At 41.9% G+C, this 14,826-nt stretch overlaps 1 protein-coding gene across 1 annotated transcript in view; it reads left to right on the top strand.

Annotated features, from left to right (window-relative positions):
* The window catches only part of LOC142740126 (neuronal acetylcholine receptor subunit alpha-7-like), a 253,583-nt gene that overhangs the window by 209,727 nt on the left and 29,030 nt on the right, over nucleotides 1-14,826 (top strand). The gene's annotated exons all lie outside the window — the stretch shown is intronic.

The following is a 14,826-nucleotide window of genomic DNA, read 5'->3' as shown; positions in this document are numbered from 1 at the left end:
CTGCTAGAGGAGGAGGGGACAGCTGCTTATAAAGGGTTACTCTACTAGAGGAGGAGGAAGAGACAGCTGCTTATAAATGGTTAATCTGCTAAAGGAGGACTAGACAGCTGCTTGTAAAGGGTTAATCTGCTAGAGGAGGAGGGGACAGCTGCTTATATAGGGTTAGTCTGCTAGAGGATGAGGAGGAGGAGAAGGCAGCTGCTTATAAAGGATTAATCTGCTAGAGGAGGAGGAGGAGACAGCTGTTTCTAAAGGTTTAATCTGCTTGAGGAGGGGACAGCTGATTATATATAGTTAGACTGCTAAAGGAGGAAGAGTCAGCTGCTTATGAAGGGTTAATCTGAAAGAGGAGGAGGAGGAGACAGCTGTTTGTAAAGAGTTGATCTGCTAAAGGAGGAGAAAGCTGCTTATAAACGGTTAATATGTTAGAGGAGGAGGAGATAGCTGCTTATAATGGATAAATGTGCTACAGGAGGAGGAGACAGCTGCTTATGAAGGGTTACTCTGCTAGAGGAAGAGGAGACAGCTGCTTATACTTGGTTAATCTCCTAGAGGAGGAGGGTACAGCTGATTATAAAGGGTTAGTCTGCTAGAGAACAATGAGAAGGAGACAGCTGCTTATAAATGGTTAGTCTGCTAGAGGAGGAGACTGCTGCTTATAAAGGGGTAATCTGCTAGAGGAGGAGGAGACAGCTGCTTATAAAGGGTTAGTCTGTTAGAGGAGGAGGAGACAGCTGCTAATAAAGGGTTAGTCTGCTAGAGGAGGAGGAGACAGCTGCATATAAAGGGTTAGGCTGGGTTCACACGACCTATTTTCAGGCGTAAATGAGGCGTATTATGCCTCGATTTACGCCTGAAAATACCGTTCCAATACGTCGGGAAACATCTGCCCATTCATTTGAATGGGTTTGACGACGTACTGTGCCGACGACCAGTAATTTACGCGTCGTCGTTTGACAGCTGTCAAACGACGACGCGTAAAATGACTGCCTCGTCAAAGAAGTGCAGGACACTTCTTTTGATGTAATTTGAGACGTTTTTCATTGAATCCAATGAAGAACAGCTCCAAATTATGGCCGTCAAAGACGCCTCGCAAAATGCGAGTACGAGCAATTACGTCTGAAATTACGGAGCTGTTTTCTCCTGAAAACAGCTCCGTGATTTCCGACGTAAATGCAGTTTACGTGTGCACATACCCTTAATCTGCTAGAGGAGGAGAAGACAGCTGCTTATAAAGGGTTGATCTGCTAGAGAAGAAGGAGACAGCTGCTTGTAAAGGGTTGATCTGCTAAAGGAGGAGGAGACAGCTGCTTGTAATGGGTTAATCTGCTAGAGGAGGAGGGGACAGCTGCTTATAAAGTGTTAGTCTGCTAGAGGAGGAGGAGAAGACAGCTGCTTACAAAGAGTTAATCTGCTAGAGGAGCAGGGGACAGCTGCTTATAAAGGGTTAATATGCTAGAGAAGAAGGAGGAGACAGCTCCTTGTAAAGGGTTGATCTGCTAGAGGAGGAGGAGACAGATGATTATAAAGGGTTACTCTACTACAGGAGGCGGAAGAGACAGCTGCTTAAAAAAGGGTTAATCTGCTAGAGGAGGAGACAGCCGCTTATAAATGGTTAATCTGCTAAAGGAGGAGGAGACAGCTGCTTGTAATGGGTTAATCTGCTAGAGGAGGAGGGGACAGCTGCTTATAAAGTGTTAGTCTGCTAGAGGAGGAGGAGAAGACAGCTGCTTACAAAGAGTTAATCTGCTAAAGGAGGAGGGGACAGCTGCTTATAAAGGGTTAATATGCTAGAGGAGGAGAAGACAGCTGCTTACAAAGGGTTAATCTTCTAGATGAGGAGGAGACAGCTGCATATAAAGGGTTAATATGCTAGAGTAGGAGGAGACAGCTGATTATAAAGGGTTAATCTGCTAGAGGAAGAGGAGACAGCTGTTTGTAAAGAGTTAATCTGCTTGAGGAGGAGACAGCTGCTAATAAAGGGTTAATATGATAGAGGAGGAGGAAACAGCTACTAATAATGGATTAATCTGCTTGAGGAGGAGGAGACAGCTGCTTATAAATCGATCCTGTTTTAAATGGATACAATTAAAACTTAGAAACAGTTTCTTTTTAATTATAACAGCGCTGGATCTACCTTTTCTCCTATACACAATCAGCCAGTCGTGTGCCGTCACGAAGACCCATGCACAAGGACCATAAAACAAAAGTCCAAATACAAGGTGAGCTGGAGGCATCTTTCTCTCGTTTTTTGTTGCTTATAAAAGGTTAATATGCTAGAGGAGGAGGAGACAGCTGCTTATAAAGGATTAATCTGCTAGAGGAGGAGGAGACAGCTACTTATAAAGGATTTATTTTTCTATAGGAGTAGAAGGGATGTAAAGGGTTAATATGCTAGAGGAAGAGGAGACAGCTGCTTATAAATGGTTAATCTGGTAGAGGAGGAGGAGACAGCTGCTTATAAAGGATTAATTTACTATAGGAGGAGGGATGTAAAGGGTTAATCTGCTAGAGGAGGAGGAGATAGCTGTTTACAAAGGCTTAATCTGCTTGAGGAGGAGGAAACAGCTGCTTACAAAGGGTTAATATCCTAGAGGAGGAGGAGACAGCTGTTTATAAAGGATTAATCTGCTAGAGGAGGAGGAGACTGCTGCTTATAAATGGTTAATCTGCTAGATGAGGAGGAGACAGCTGCTTATAAAGGGTTAATATGCTAGAGAAGGAGGAGACAGCTGCTTATAAAGGGTTAATCTGCTAGAGGAGGAGGAGGAGACAGCTACTTATAAAGGGTTAATCTGCTAGAGGAAGAGACAGCTACTAATAAAGGGTTAATATGCGAGAGGAGGAGGATACAGCTGCTTATAAAGGGTTAGTCTGCTAGAGAAGGAGACAGCTGCTTATAGGTGGTTAATCTGCTGGAGGAGGAGAGAGCTGCTTATAAATGGTTAATCTGCTAGAGGAAGAGGAGACAGCTGCTTATAAAGGGTTAGTCTGCTAGAGAAGGAGACAGCTGTTTATAAAGGGTTAATCTGCTTGTGGAGGAGGAGACAGCTGTTTATAAAGGGTTAATCTGCTAGAGGAGGAGGAGACAGCTGCTTATGAAGGGTTAATCTGCTTGTGGAGGAGGAGACATCTGTTTATAAAGGGTTAATCTGCTAGAGGAGGAGGCAACTGCTTGGAAAGTATTACACCTCTTGCACATGACCAAGTTCGGGGCGTGAAAAATGGTCCGTGTGTCGGCCGGATTTCCAGGCCCGACCGCGGTACAGGTGAACGGGACCCCTACCATCATAGACATTTATGATGCTAGCAGTCCTGGCATCCACGCGGAACTTCTGTTCTGTATTGTATAATTTGGTTCAGTATCACTGCGATTTTTTTGTAATGAGATAAATATCACTAGACCAATGCATTTCTATGGACAGCGATGTATCGTTTATTACAAAACAAAAAATCGATGTCTAGCCCCAGCCTTAGGCTGAGTTCAGACACAAGATTTTTCCGCCCACATTGCAAAGTTTAAAATCCGTTATGAAAATCTGTGGCAAACCCTCAACATAATAGGTATGCTGCAGATTTTAACGTCTTAGCGCATTATCATGTACATGCACTGTATGAAAAGGCAACCATTCGCGCATTCAAGCTGTGCCCGCATGATCAACACGGTAGCCCGGCTGTGAATAACAGCCGGGCTCCCACTGCAACGCTAGGATTGGAGAAACCCGGCCGTTTTACGCCTCGAATTACGCCTGAAAAAACGCCCCTAATACGCCTACAAATATCTGCCCATTGCTTTTAATGGGAATTACGATGTTCTGTTTCAACGAGCCTTTATTTTACGCGTCACTGTCAAAATACGGCACATAAAGTCACGGCTCGTCAAAAGATGTGCAGGACACTCCATTGAAAAGCAGCTCCAAAAACGGCCGTAAAAAATGCAGTGAAAAACGTGAGTTGCTAAAAAAACGTCTTAAAATCAGGAGCTGTTTTCGCCTGAAAACAGATACGTATTTTCAGACGTTTTTGGTCTCTATGTGTGAACATACCCTAATACTGACAGGCAATAATGCTTTGGCATAATAAGTATGCAAAAGCATTATATCTGCGATCAGAAGATCGCATTGTGAAGTCCCCTAGTGGGACCAAAAAATAAATTAAACAGTTTAATAAAGTCTATCAAAAACTAAGAAAAAAGATTACAGGGAAAATAAAAATAAAACCACTTTTTTTGGATAAAAAGTGTTTTTCTTTTACTAGAAGTGTAAAAAAAAATACACGTATCTGGTATTGCCGCGGTGAACACCGTACAAAAACACATAAAAACAACAGCGAAAATGTTGTTTTTTTTCTATTCCCCCCACCAAAAAATAAAATAAAAGTTAATCAATGTACTCTAAAATAATACCAATAAAAACTACGTCTCGTCTCGCGAAAAACAAGCTCACATATGGCTGCATAGATGGAAAAAAAAATAATTTACGGCTCTTGGAATGCGGCGATGTAAAAACAAATTATTTTTATTTAAAAGTGTTTTAATTGTGCAAAAGTAGTAAAACATAAAAAAAACCTGTACATATTTGGTATCGCAGTAATCATACTGACCCATAGAATAAAGTTAATATGTTATTTACACTGTATAGCAAACTGCAGCAATTTGAAGCACGAAAAACAATGCTAGAATAGCTGTTTTTTTTTTCAATTCCTTCCCAAATTTTTTTTTTTTTAAAAGTTAATCAATATAATATATAAACCCAAAAATTAAAAAATACAACTCGTCATGCAAAAAACAAGCCCTCATATAGCTATGTCAACGTAAAAATAAAAAAGTTATGACTTTTGGAAGGCGGGGAGGAAAAAACGAAAAAGAATGCTTCGTCATTAACCCGTTAGTGACCGGCCCATAGTGTTTCTACGTCGGTCACTAACAGGCCGATGCAATAGACTTTTTACGGCGCTGAATCGGAATAAGTAAACATAGCAGGGAGCTGTCAAATCTCCCTGCTCTCAGTTGCCAGAGGTAGCTGAGGGCTGGGGGCGTCCCTGCACGAACGTGTAAGATCGATATTAGTATCGATCTCACCCGTTTAACCCCTCAGATGTGGTGCTCAATAGCGTGCACCGCATCTGAGTGGTTTTGGAGAGAGGGAGGGAGTTCCCTCTCATCCCACTGACACCCGGCTATAAGATCGCCAAGTGTCTGTGTCTCCGATGGCAGCCGGGGGCCTAATAAAGGCCCCCAGGTCTGCCTGTCGTGAATGCCTGCTAGATCATGCCGCAGGCATGACCTAGCAGATGCCTGTCCGTTTTAAACGGACAGGCAGTGATACACTGCAATACAAAAGTATTGCAGTGTATTATAATAGCGATCGGAGAATCGCATATTAAAGCCAAAATAGGCCTAGTTTTAACCCCTTAATGACCGGGCCTGAAAAGACCTTAATGACCATGCCAGATTTGTTAAATCTGGTATGTCTGAATTTATCAGAGAATAACTCTGCGAAAGTTTTGAATATCCAAGTAATTCTGACACTGTTTTTTTCGTCACATGTTGTACTTTATTTTAGTGGTAAAAGTAGACTGATACGATTTGCGGAAATTAATGAAAAAATAGAAAAATTGAAGAAATTTTGTAAAAATTATCATTTTTCCCTATTTTTAACTGCAATATGTCACATATGTACATACATACTGTACAATTTTTTTTATTAAATATATATTTCCATCGCTTTACTCTATTTTGGCAGCACTTTTGAAAAAAAAAATTTTTTTTTGAGCAATTTAGAAGACTTACAAGTTTAGTAATGATTTTATACATTTTGAAGTACATTTTGTTTTCCTGCACCAAGCCAGGTTTTCAGAGGCTCATAGGTGTCAGAATGGTGGAAACCCCCACAAGTGACACCATTTTGAAAACTACACCCCTTAAGATGTTTATTAAGGGGTGTTGTAAGAATATTGACTCCACAGTTTTTTTGTAAGAATTCATGCAAAGCAGGCGTAAAAAAATATAATTTCACTTTTTTTCATAAAAGTATCACTTTGAAGACCGATTTCTTTGTAAAGCAACCATGAGAATGAATAAATGCACCCCAAAATCTATCACCCTGTTTCTCCTGTTTTCAAAAATGCCAACATTGTGACCCTAATGCGTTGCCTGGACACACGGCAGGGCCCGAAAGGAAGGGAGCAACCGGAGGCATTCAGGTCTCATTTTTGCTTGAAAATGTTTTAGGCCCCACTGTACATTTGGAGAGGTTTTGAACTACCAGAACGATAGAAACTCCCCATAAACGACCCCATTTAGAAAACTAGACACCTTAAGGTATTTATCTAGGTGTGTAGTGAGTATTTTTACACCACAGTTTTTTGCTAAATTTAATGTATAGCAGGTGAAATAAAAAAACAAAACACTTTTTATACAAAAGTATCACTTTGAAGACCGATTTATTTGTAAAGCGACCATCAGAATGAAGAAACACACCCCAAAATCTATAACCCTGTTTCTCCTGTTTTCAAAAATGCCCACATTGTGACCCTAATGCGTTACCTGGACACACGGCAGGGCCCGAAAGGAAGGGAGCAACCGGAGGCATTCAGGTCTCATATTTTGCTTGAAAATGTTTTAGGCCCCACTGTACATTTGGAGAGGTTTTGAACTACCAGAACGATAGAAACTCCCCATAAACGACCCCATTTAGAAAACTAGACCCATTAAGGTATTTATCTAGGGCTGTAGTGAGTATTTTGACCCCACAGTTTTTTGCTAAATTGAATGCATAGCAGGTGAAATAAAAAAAACCAACAATTTTTATATAAAAGTATCACTTTGAAGACCGATTTCTTTGTAAAGCGACCATGGCACTAATGTGTGGCACTAATGTGTTTCCTGGACACACGGCAGGACCCAAAAGAAAGGGAGCACCCGGAGGCTTTCAGGACACACATTTTGCTTTGAAAATGGGAGGATTCTACTTTTCTAGATTGAGAAATAGATGTCCCTAACAGTTTCTACACCCTATGACTATGTCGTGCTAAGAAAGCAGCTGTCCTGAAATCATGTCAGTCCATAGACATTATGTATATCAACCCGCTCTGATATATAGTAAGTTAGAGTGGGAAAATGTATTAAACTGTTGGCGGAAAAAGGCAATATATCCAAAAAAAAGGAGGAAGAATGTATCCAGCTATGTGGAAAACTAGAGCATGTTCACAGGATGAAAGAAAATTTGTAGGGCTGTAATGACTTTATTATTCAAAGTGACTGGTCATACAACGTCTCTTTAGTTCCATCAATCCCTATATAAGGGACGAATGTGCCAAGTGACGCGGTACACCATAACAAGCCCCTGCCCGGCAAGGTAGGAACCGCCATGTGCACAAAACAACCAATCACCTGTAGAATATATAAAGGGGCAGTGTCCCACACCGTATGTATAGATACAGTAAAGGACCACTACTCCCCAAATTAATGTCGCTATTTCTAGAAGTATTGTCGGGTGTAAGAGGTCCACCAAAAACCCGAACAAAACTGTAATAAAGCCCATAGTGTATTGATAAGGACAAAACAGGGACTTATGCATAGACCAGGGTTGGAAGGACAAACGGAACAATAATATCGTGACTCACTTCGCTGTAGTCGTTTGCTGCAGACCCGACACCGTTTTTTGGAGTATTTTTGGTTAGATGTTGAAGGGATGGGGTGTAAAAAATGTTCTTCAACAAGTCGGTGTACATCCTCTGACTCATGGACTACTCTCTGGTCTGCAGATTGAAATAGGAGATCTTCAATCACTTTCTCCTGAAATTCAAAGAATGTCGCCCTGCCCGCTGATTTTTTGTACAGGACAAATGCGTTCTGCATCGCAACCTGAATTTGTTATAGCCGATGACACACACAGGCTTTTGTCTATCTGCAGAGGCCCCACGTTCTCTAATAGTTGCTGTTGCACTTGAATGGACAGTGCTGATTATGTAGACGTCCTTGCGGTCACGAAATTTTAAAGCCAGCATCTTCTCAATTTGAAAAGTGCATGACTCCCCCTTTCGTAGTTTTTTATCCACAAGTTGACGTGGGAAACCTTTGCGATTCCTGCGTATTGTGCCACAGGCTCCGGTGTTGGCACAATGAAGGGCGCTAAACAATGGCACACTGGTATAAAAACTGTCCGTGTATACATGATACCCCTTGTGTAGGAAAGGGCCAATTAAATCCCACACAATCTTACCAGTGGTACCAATATTTGGAGGGCACCCTGGTGGATTAAATTCACTGTCTTTACACTCGTAGATCTTAAATGCACATGTGTAGCCAGTAGTGCTTTCACATATCTTGTAGATCTTTACCCCGTATTTTGCACTTTTTGAGGGTATGAATTGACGGAATGAGAGACGCCCTTTGAAATTTGTGGGATCCCACAACCTGGCATTAGGTGACGAAGGCTTATTGGCAATGTACTGCCTGGCATACAAATTTGTTTCCTGCACAAAATGTTCCAAAACTTGGTCCGTAATAAAAATATTAAAATAATTTAGTGGTGAAAAATTACTGACATTGGGACTTATGCCAGGAGTAGCAATAAAGTCATTTATGGTGGGAGAAAATAAACTCGTGGGTTCCCACACTAAATCGGTTTGGTGGGGTTGTGCAATTTCAGTGGCTGCACTTTGAACGGACGTTGTGGCAACTGCGCCGTCTCCCATATCACTGGTGCTGGGTCTCATATCCATAGAATCCCTTGAAGCGACACTTTCGCTGTCGCTTTCAAGTAAGGCTGGGTTCACACCACCTATTTTCAGATGTAAACGAAGCGTATTATGCCTCGTTTTACGTCTGAAAATAGGGCTACAATACGTCGGCAAACATCTGCCCATTCATTTGAATGGGTTTGCCGACGTACTGTGCAGACAACCTGTCATTTACGCGTCGTCGTTTGACAGCTGTCAAACGACGACGCGTAAAAATACAGCCTCGTCAAAAGAAGTGCAGGACACTTCTTTGGACGTTTTTGGAGCCGTTTTCTCATAGACTCCAATGAAAACAGCTCCAAAAACGGACATAAAAAACGCAGCGAAAACCGTGAGTTGCTCAAAAAACGTCTGAAAATCAGGGTCTTTTTTTCCCTTGAAAACAGCTCCGTATTTTCAGACGTTTTTGGTCACTACGTGGGCACATACCCTAAGGGTATGTGCACACGCTAGCTGTTATTTACGTGTGAAAAGACAGACTGTTTTCAAGAGAAAACAGCTGCCTCATTTCACACGTAAATGCTCCTCCTCGCATTTTGCGAGGCATCTGAGACGCTCGTAAATCTTGAGCTGTGCTTCATTGAGTTCAATGAAGAACAGCTCAAATTACGTGGCAAAGAAGTGTCCTGCACTTCTTTGCCGAGGCAGTCCATTTACGCGTCGTCGTTTGACAGCTGTCAAACGACGACGCATAAATTACAGGTCGTCTGCACAGTACGTCGGCAAACCCATTCAAATGAATGGGCAGATGTTTGCCGACGTATTGTAGCCCTATTTTCAGACGTAAAACGAGGCATAATACGCCTCGTTTACGTCTGAAAATAGGTCGTGTGAACCCAGCCTTAACCCCTTGAGTACCCAGCTCATTTTGGCCTTGAGGACCAGACCCATTTTTTCAAATCTGACATGTGTCACTTTATGTGGTAATAACTCCGGAATGCTTTTACCTATCCAATTAATTCTGAGATTGTTTTCTCGTGACATATTGTACTTTAGTTTAGTGCAAAAATTTGGTCGATAAATTCATTGCTTATTTGTGAAAAACACCAACATTTAGCGAAAATATGAAGAAATTATGATTTTTCCAATTTTTAATGCATCTGCTTGTAAAACAGATAGTAATACCACACAAAATAGTTACCAATTAACATCTCCCATATGTCTACTTTATGTTTGCATCGTTTTTTGAACATCCTTTTATTTTTCTAGGACGTTACAAGGCTTAGAACTTTAGCAGCAATTTCTCATATTTTTAAGAAAATTTCAAAAAGCGATTTTTTCAGGGACGAGTTCAGTTCTGAAGTGGTTTTGAGTGCCCTATATATTAGAAACCCCCATAAAACACCCCATTTTGAAAACTGCACCCCTCAAAGTATCCAAAACAGCATTCAGAAAGTGTTTCAACCCTTTAGGCGTTTTACAGGAATTGAAGGAAAGTAGAGCTGAAATTTTCAAATTTCATTTTTTTTTACAAAATTCATATGTAATACATTTTCTTCTGTACCACAGAAGGTTTTACCTGATAAACGCAACTCAATATTTATTGCCCAGATTCTGCAGTTTTTAGAAATATCCCACATGTGGCCCTAGTGCGCTAATGGACTGAAACACAGCAAAGGAGCACCTCTTGGATTTTGGGGCCTCCTTTTTTTAGAATATATTTTAGGCACCATGTCAGGTTTGAAGAGGTCTTGTGGTGCCAAAACAGTGGAAACCCCCAAAAGTGACCCCCATTTTTTAAACTACACCCCTCAGGGAATTTATCTAGGGGTATAGTTAGCATTTTGACCCCACAGGTATTTTGCTATATTTTCTGGAGTTAGTCTGTGAATCTACTTTTTTTCTGGAAAAACGTAAAAATTTCTAATTTTTGCAAGAAATAAAGGAGAAAGCACCCCAACATTTGTAAAGCAATTTCTCGCGATTACGGAAATACCCCATATGTGGTGATAAACTGCTGTTTGGACCCACAGCAGGGCTCAGAAGGGAAGGACCCCCATTTGGATTTTGGAGCTCTGATTTTACTGGAATGGTTTTCAGTGCCGTGTCATGTTTGCAACGCCCTGGAGGGACCTAAACAGTGGAATCCCCCCAAAAGTGACCCCATTTTGGAAACTATACCCCTCAAGGAATTTTTCTAGTGGTATAGTTATCATTTTGACCCCACAGGTTTTTTGCTGAATTTATTGGAATTAGTCTGTGAAGATGAAAAGAGACTTTTTTTTGGAAAAAACACTGAATTTTCTAATTTTTATAAGGAATAAAGGAGAAAAATCACCTCAACATTTGTAAAGCAATTTCTCCTGATTACGGAAATACCCCATATGTGGTAATAAACTGCTGTTTGGACCCACGGCAGGGCTCAGAAGGGACGGAGCACCATTTGGATTTTGCAGCTCAGATTTTGCTGAATTGGTTTCTGGGGGCCATGTCGAATTTGCAGAGTCCCTGAAGTACCAGTACAGTAGAAATTCCCCAGATGTGATCCCAATTTGGAGACTATACCCCTGAAAGAATTAAATTAGAGGTGTAGTGAGCATTTTGAGCCCTCAGGTGTTTTATAGATTTTATTAGAATTGGTCCGTGAAAATGAAAACATTTTTTTTTTCCAATAACCTGTAGATTTAGCTCAGAATTTTTCATTTCCACAAGGAATACAGGAGAAAAGACACCCCAAAATGTGTTACACAATTTCTCCTGATTACGGAAATACCCCATATGTGGTTGTAAACGGCTATTTGGACATACGGCAAGGGTCTAAACGGAAAAAGTGCAATTTCGTTTTTGGAGTGGACATTTTACAAAATTAGTTTTTGACGCCATGTTGCATTGCGCTGAGGTACGAGTACAGTGAAAACTCCAGAGAAGTGACCCCATTTAGGAAACTACACCCCTCAAGGAATTCATCTAGAAGTGTAGTGAGCATTTTGACCCCCAAAGGTTTTGCAGAAATTAGTGCACAGTGGATGTTGCAGATTGAAAATTGACATTTTCCACAGATATGTTATTTCAGTGCCCAATGCGTTGGGCCCAGCTTGTACCACTGGAGACATACGCCCCATAAATTGTTAAGCGGTTCTCCAGAGTACGGTAATACCCCATATGTGGTCATAAACCGCTGTTTGGGCACACTGCCAGGCCCAGAAGGAGCGCCATTTGGCTTTTGGAGCGCAGATTTTGCTTGGTAGTAGTTTTGTTTAGTGTTTTACTGGTGTTTCAGTTTATAATGTGGGGGCATATGTAAGCTGTGCGGAGTACATACATTTTTTGCGTGACACACTGTCGTTTTTATTGGTACCATGTTTGGCTACGCGCGACTTTTTGATCACTTTTTATTCCATTTTTTTGGAAACAACGTGACCAAAAAAGGAAATTCTGCCATTGTTTTTTATAGTATTTTTTTTACGGTGTTCACCGTGCGGGATAAATAATATGATATTTTTTTAGGTCAGGCCGATACGAACGCGACGATACCTATTATGTCTAGTTTTTGTCTTTTTTTTCATTTTTTTTCTAATTATAAAGGGCTTGATCAGGGAAACAAGGCGATTATTGTTTTTATTACGGTAAACTTGTATTTATTTATTTATCTAAAACTTTTTTTTTACTTTTTTTTCACTTTTTATTTTACACATACTAGGGGACTGGAAGATCTGATCTTCTGATCCCCTGCACAATACACTGCACTACTTCTTTATGTACTGATGTAGTGCAGTGTATTGTAACTGTCACTTTACAACTGACAGTTGAGCCTATTACGTCCTGCCTTGGGCAGGACCTAATAGGCTCCCGTACCTGGCAACCAGGAAGCCGTTGCTAGGCTTCCTGGTTGCCATTGCAACCATCAGAACCCCGCGATTTTTCGCGGGGGGGGGGGGCAATGGGGTGCAGAGGGAGCCCCCTCCCTCTGTATCAATCACTTAAATGCCGCTGTCGCTATTGACAGCGGCATTTAAGGGGTTAAACTACAGCGATCGGAGAGGACAGTGATCGCTGTAGTTGCAGTGGGATGTCGGCTGTATATTACAGCCGACATCCGATGAAGATGGAGCGAGCACAGCTCCTGTGCCCGCTTCATCCTCAGGGCGTTACTATACGCCCATTTTCGGGAAGGGGTTAATAAAAATAGTGTTTTGTTTTTTTACACCGCTTTCTCTGATCTCCTCATTTATCTCACAGAAGTGAGGAGATCAGAGAAAGTGACAGGAGCTTTCTCCTGCAGACGACGTCACAGACGGCTGTGATTGGTCAGTCTTCAGAGACTGACCAATCACAGCAATCGCCGGCATTGGGGACTGCTAATTGGTCCCCAGGCCGGTAGCAGAGACGGTTAGCTGTCAATGACAGCTGCCGCCGCTGTTCTGTCACTATGTGATTTCACATAGTGACAGTTTATTCCTGCGCCGTAATAGTACGTCGAAGGTACGCTGGAATAAGTGGCCAGCGACGTACTATTACGTCGAAGGTTCGCAAGGGGTTAAAGCTCAACTTCAGATGCAGAATCCATACCTGAGCATAGCATCTGATAGGCTTCCTCAACGCTGTATCTTCTGGCAGCCATAATGATAATGCAGTCTAAACCGCAAATAATAAATGGAACTAGCGGTTTAAATTTTTTTTTTATCAACTAAGGCCTCATGCACACGACCGTAAAAACACCCGTTATTGCGGGTCGTAATTACGACCCGCAATAACGGGCTCATAGACTTCTGTTACCCACGGGTACCTTCCCGTTTTCTCACGGGAAGGTGCCCGTGCCGTTAAAAAAATAGAACATGTTCTATTTTTCTATTTTACGGGCCGTGCTGCTATACTTTATAATGACAGCACGGCTCGCAAAAGCGGCCGGCTGCCCGCGGCCGGCCGTGCTCGTAATTACGAGTCGTAATTACGAGCACGGTCGTGTGCATGAAGCCTAATCAACTAAGAACACTAAAAGAATGAAACTTTTTTTTTTTATTGATTTTTTTAATTTTTTCAAACCTAAACATAAACCCTACGCCTAACACAAACCGTAAACCCAAGCCCAGAACAGCACCCTACGCCGTCTAAGGCCCCATGCACACGAACGTGTTTTTGCGGCCGCAATTCCCCCGAAAATCCACGGGAGAAATTGCGGCCCCATTCTTTTCTATGGGGCCATGCACACGACCGTAGTTTTTGCGGTCCTTGCACGGCCCGTGAGCCCGGACCGCAGAAAGAACGGGCATGTCTTATTACGGACCTGTTCTGCGGTCCGGGCTCATTGAAAACAATGGTGGCGATTTGCGGACAGCCTGCGGCTGACAGTCCGCAGCCGGCCGACCCGAAAATCATGGCCGTGCACACGGCTACGGTCGTGTGCATGAGGCCTAACAGCGTACACGCCGTCTAACAGCGTACCCTAAAAAGAAAGTAGTTTATAGTACGATTCTTAGTATATACAGTAAATATATTTATTTATATATATATATATATATATATATATATATATATATATATATATATAAATATGTATATACTATATACTATAAAATACTGAAAAAAAAATTGTGCTTTTTAATAAACTATGTGTGAGGAACAAGTGATTTTGTGTGGGGACACTGACACACTTGTATCTGTTTCTCACCACAGCTAGAACAGTGAGGAGAAACAGATACATGTTTTTACTTTTATTTTACAGTAGTGATCACTATGATTGGACCTCATAGTGATCACAAAAGATCAGGAACCAATACTATTGGCTCCTGATCACTGCTCTAAGAACAGAGCTGCTAGCAACAGCTCGTTCTTAGAGCAGGAGCTGTCATTTAGACACTCCCGGCGGCTCTGTACGCAATAACAGCATGTGACCGCTGTGATTGGCTGTCACAGCGGTCACATGCTGTTACGACGAAATCGGCAGGTCCTGATGGCTGCACTAAGAACCGGACCTGTTACTTACAGCCGGTTTTTAGTGCAGATGTCACCAGGGTGCCGTTAAACCCCCTCTACTACAGCGACGCCAAAAGGCGTCGCTGTAGACTGAGTACCTGCACCGCCTGACGTCAAAAGACGGTGGGTGGTCGTTAAGGGGTTAAAGGTAATGTGTCGCTAGAAAAA

This window comes from Rhinoderma darwinii, chromosome 1 (genome assembly GCF_050947455.1).
Source record: "Rhinoderma darwinii isolate aRhiDar2 chromosome 1, aRhiDar2.hap1, whole genome shotgun sequence".
Lineage (NCBI taxonomy): Eukaryota > Metazoa > Chordata > Amphibia > Anura > Rhinodermatidae > Rhinoderma > Rhinoderma darwinii.
This window is presented reverse-complemented; position numbering and strand designations above follow the sequence as displayed.